The sequence below is a fragment of the Schistocerca piceifrons genome, chromosome 3, assembly GCF_021461385.2.
Source record: "Schistocerca piceifrons isolate TAMUIC-IGC-003096 chromosome 3, iqSchPice1.1, whole genome shotgun sequence".
In the NCBI taxonomy this organism is placed as follows: Eukaryota; Metazoa; Arthropoda; class Insecta; order Orthoptera; family Acrididae; genus Schistocerca; species Schistocerca piceifrons.
The window spans coordinates 964,545,384-964,550,074 of NC_060140.1; the positions used below are offsets into that span (position 1 = coordinate 964,545,384).

The window sequence follows — 4,691 nt, forward strand, 5'->3', positions numbered from 1 at the left end:
GTCGTTGGAGAATAATAATTATAATTAATTCCGCTTATATAGCTCACTTACCTTTCTTTATTTGAAAATATCTCCACAACAGACGGAAAGACTACTATAATGTATAGTCACCAATACGTTTAGCACAGGATACTTAGTAATACAGCACTCCTCAAATGCGAAGGTGATGTGATAAAGTTGTCGTTGCTGTGCGAACACATCAGCATAGCGTCGGCATCTAGCACTTCCACTGCCTTCGATGACTTCATTCATCAGGTGAACATCGGCAAACTCTACACCAGTAAACCTATACATAGTACTGTGTGTATTGCCGTCGGAAAACAAACCCGAGACAAAACCGACCAGCTATGAAGACAAGCTTGAGGAGCAAGAGTGAAATGGGCATTATCGTTGGAAACAAACCCGAGACGGAACCGACCAGCAATGGAGGCAATCTGGAGCAGCAAGAGAGAAATGGGTAGTAGTGTTATCGGTAGCAAGTACCGCAGTGAATACAAGTTTGCTTTCAAACAACACACGCAGCGCACAACCGACGACATTTGGACTGTTACGCAGACATTTTCATTGAAATAGAGATGCAGAGATAAATGGAGGTAAGAAATCGAAACAAATATAACTATTTTGTAATGGGCAATGGAGACCACGTGTCCTTCCCACCAAAATACTAAGAAAATATCGCTGAACAACATCCTAAATTCTTTTCGGTGTAGTTCGGGTTCAGCCTATAGAGACTCACGCTCCTGGAAGAAAGTGCAGCACCGTCAAGGTATATATTCAGCGGAACCAGGACGTAATATCTTGACACCGAGGGGTTGTAGCATTAGCGATACATTAGCCACGGTCATAGGCCATCAGGTAGTGCTAAGGAAACTTGTCTGAGCACCCTCTGCTTTGACTCTGCAGGCAATAACTGTGCTAAGTTTAGAGGTGAACAGTGTTTGCAACATTCAGTCTAGGGTACAACCATGTCCGACCGACTAAGTACTCCGCTGATCGGCTTCAGACATTTGAACAGGGACGCACTGTGGGCCTGCAGGAAGCTGGACAGACGTATAGACGGAGTGCTCCACATGTTGGGAACAATTTATCTACTTTTATATAGTCTGTGGGAGACGCCCACACCTGTAGAACTGGTTCTAGACTTCCGCGTAGTACATACGCATATCAATCGACGCATTGTATGAACAGAGATTCCGGACCCACTGTCGTCCAGGGACGAAATCTGGAGACTTCAGTTGCTGTGTCATCAGGAACCATTGGGAACCGTCTGCTTGCAGCACGATGAAGAATACGTGTACCTCTGGCCAGGTTGTGACACCGCCAAGCACGGCTGGAGAGTGGGAACTGAGCTCTGTTGTCTTCAGTGATGAGAGTATGTTCTGTCTGCAAGCGAGTGATGGATGCACACGGGTGTGACGTAGACCTGGTGAGCTGCCTGTTTCAGAGAGCACACAAGTCCCACCCCAGGCTTCATGGTGTAAGAGGCCGTCAGTTGCAGCTCGCGGGCACACTCGGAGGTTCTGCAGTGTTAAGTAACCAGTAACCGCTAATTTGTACACGCAGTTATCCCGGTGGTTCTCCCGTTTTCAGCAGGACGTTGCGCCTTCACATATGGCTGCTCGGAGCAAAGTGCTCTTCGTGGTACACAACAATTGCCCTGGCCAGCAAAATCATCAGATTTTTCGCCAATTGGGCACGTATAGGACACTGCGAAGAGAGAACTTACTCGTTCTCCAGGGCCTGCAAGAACAATTGCTGAACTGCAACAAAAAGCTCAAGATGGTTGGAACAGTCTACCGTAGGATGTCATTCGGTACCTTTACGATCTTTTCGTGTGAGAATACACGCCAGAGTTGAAGCAAGCGGCGGTACACTGTGCACTGAAGCGACAGTTTGGACACGCTCTGTTGTACCATGTGTGTTTCATTTGGCCTGAATTTGTTACCATACTATGGTATGTACCGCGTCTTGGCGTGTAGGATGTCTGTCTGTATGAACCATGTTATTGTATTAACTTATTGTAAAGACACGCAAACGCTATAAAATGTATAGTACGAATCTGATAAAAGTTTATTTCTGTACAGTAAATCTTTGCATGTCGGCCTAATTGAATATTGTTTTCGTAATATGTTACATGAAAATTTCAAACTATACACTGAAACAATCTGTGAGGATCTTGCATATAATAAAACGCAGGTAGCTCTGAAACTTGCTTTAGATTGGAGCGGCATGCACATACGTAATAGCAGTTCTCTTTGGTGGTAAGAATCTGCTGTATCAGAATATAAATCTCACCTATACGCACAAACTACAACCACACGGTGTTAAACCCTCTTTGGGGTTTAGAGCTATAAGTTCCGCTAATAAGCTCTCAGGGGTATCTTTTTCTTAAATACCAAATACACTTCTTAAAAAATATCCAGCTTTCATGGGTTACGTCCTAGCGTGAACAGTTGTTTGTACCATCTGGTAATATTTGAAACTTCTCTCGATAAATATTTGCTTTCTTTAAGTATTGATAAAACATCGTCTTTGCCACAGATTCGGGCAGCACACACAAACGCGATGTTTTTTCGTAATATTCCTTGAAATTAATAAAATACCTATCCCCTCTGAAGGAGTATTATTAGTGTTATTTTTTAAACACGTCTGAGTTAAATATTATTACTCAGTTCAGAAACATAGTGAAATAACGTTATCGGTCTTAAGATTGCCGACAACAATATGAATAGCATCTGGGCCTCTCGTGCGTTATTTAGAATATTCACAGACATTTCTTAAAGCGTAGGTTGGTGGGGTAAGCAAATACTAAAATACGAGAGTACAGACGTAAGTAAAATTTCATCTACTGCTTGGAATTACCAAATTACACTTACACAAATCACGTCAGTCCCCAGTACGCTCCAGATACATTATCAGAAGTGACAACAAAAAAATCATCAAAGCATTTGTTCTAAGAATGACAATGATCATATTAGTTTCCCATATAACAGTTCTTTGTAGGGCATGACACGTTTAATTATATTTTTCGTAATATTTTGACATTTTATAACTCTTAACGAAGTTTTTCGCGGTAAATAAACTTCACTTTCACGAAAGTTTATAACAAATGTTTCTGCTCCAGGAGGCAAGCAGTACAGTATACTCCTGCAATAATGTACACTGATGAAAAAAAATCGCAACGGCAAAAAATAATTAATGTAGCGTAATGAAATTTCAGCACTACATTGATATGATGATTTGTCAAGGTATTACATTTAAGTCACCAATACTGCAAGACCACAGGTTAATGTAAGCGCGAGATAAGCCACTGCACATGTGAATTGCTGGTACATCAATATCCGATGTAACGTGTGCGCATTGTGTTGTACAGGTGCCGGATGTCGGTTTGTGGAATGGAGTTCCACGACTGTTGCACTTGGTCTGTCAACACAGGGACGGTTAATGCTGGTTATGTGTGACGCTGGAGTTAACGTCCGACGATTCTCCATATGCTCTCGATCGGATATAAATGCGTTGATCGAGCACATGTTGGGTTGCAACAGCGGTATGTGGACGTGCGTTATCCTGTTGGAAAACACCCCCTGGTATGATGTTCATAAATGGCAACACAAATGGTCGAATCAGCAGGATGACGAACAAATTTGCGGTCACGGTTGGTGGCGTAACCACGAAAGTGATCCGCTGCCTCGCAAAATCGCACCCAGGTGTACGTCCACAGTGTGCAACAAACACACAGACAGGCTGTTTGCACGGCCTCAACTGGCCTTCTTCTAACCAGCACACCGCCGTCTACCCTGCTCGCTTGACACCACTGAACTCGCAAATGGCGGTTGTTTGGGGTCAGTGTAATGCGCGCTACACAGCGTCTAGATCAGAACTGTTCTTGAAGTAACCGATTTGTAACAGTCTACTGTGTCCAGAATGAGATTTTCACTCTGCAGCGGAGTGTGCGCTGATATGAAACTTCCTGGCAGATTAAAAGTTTCATATCAGCGCACACTCCACCGCAGAGTGAAAATCTCATTCTGGAAATATCCCTTAGGCTGTGGCTAAGCCATGTCTCCGCAATATACTTTCTTCGGGAGCGCTAGTCCTGCAAGGTCCGCAGGAGAGCTTCTGTAAAGTTTGGAAGGCAGGAGACGAGGTACTGGCGGAAGTAAAGCTGTGAGGACGGGGCGTGAGCTGTGCTTGGGTAGCTCAGTTGGTAGAGCGCTTGCCCGCGAAAGGCAAAGGTCCCGAGTTCGAGTCTCGGTCCGGCACACAGTTTTAATCTACCAGGAAGTTTCAGTCTACTGTGTCACTGCGAAGTCAACTGATGCTGAAACTGCTGCTGCAGACGCAGTAAGATGCGCCAGAGCCATACGTCGAACACAGTGGTCTTCCCTCCCGGTAACGCCACGTGGCCGTTCGGAGCCGGTCTCCATTGATTCTCGTGAACAACGCTGCCAGCAGTCACGTACGGTGGCTACATTCCTTCCAAATCTTCCTGCAATATTTGCAGAATAAACATTTAGTTTGTAGTACCCGTAATTCTATGACCTCGTTCAAACTCAGTGAGGTGTTAATGATGGCGTCTTTGTCTCCTTAAAGGCATTTTTTAATAACATCAACTATCCACGTCCAATCTCAGAGGTAACTAATGCTCACGACCGTTACAGCGTGTATTTAAACCAAACCTGATTAGCATC

At 44.2% G+C, this 4,691-nt stretch overlaps 1 non-coding gene across 1 annotated transcript; it reads left to right on the forward strand.

The window, feature by feature from the left end:
- The first annotated feature begins 4,188 nt into the window (after positions 1–4,188).
- Positions 4,189–4,263, forward strand: Trnas-cga. Its single transcript has one exon. It is a non-coding gene; the product is annotated as a tRNA-Ser (tRNA).
- The last annotated feature ends 428 nt before the right edge of the window (positions 4,264–4,691 follow it).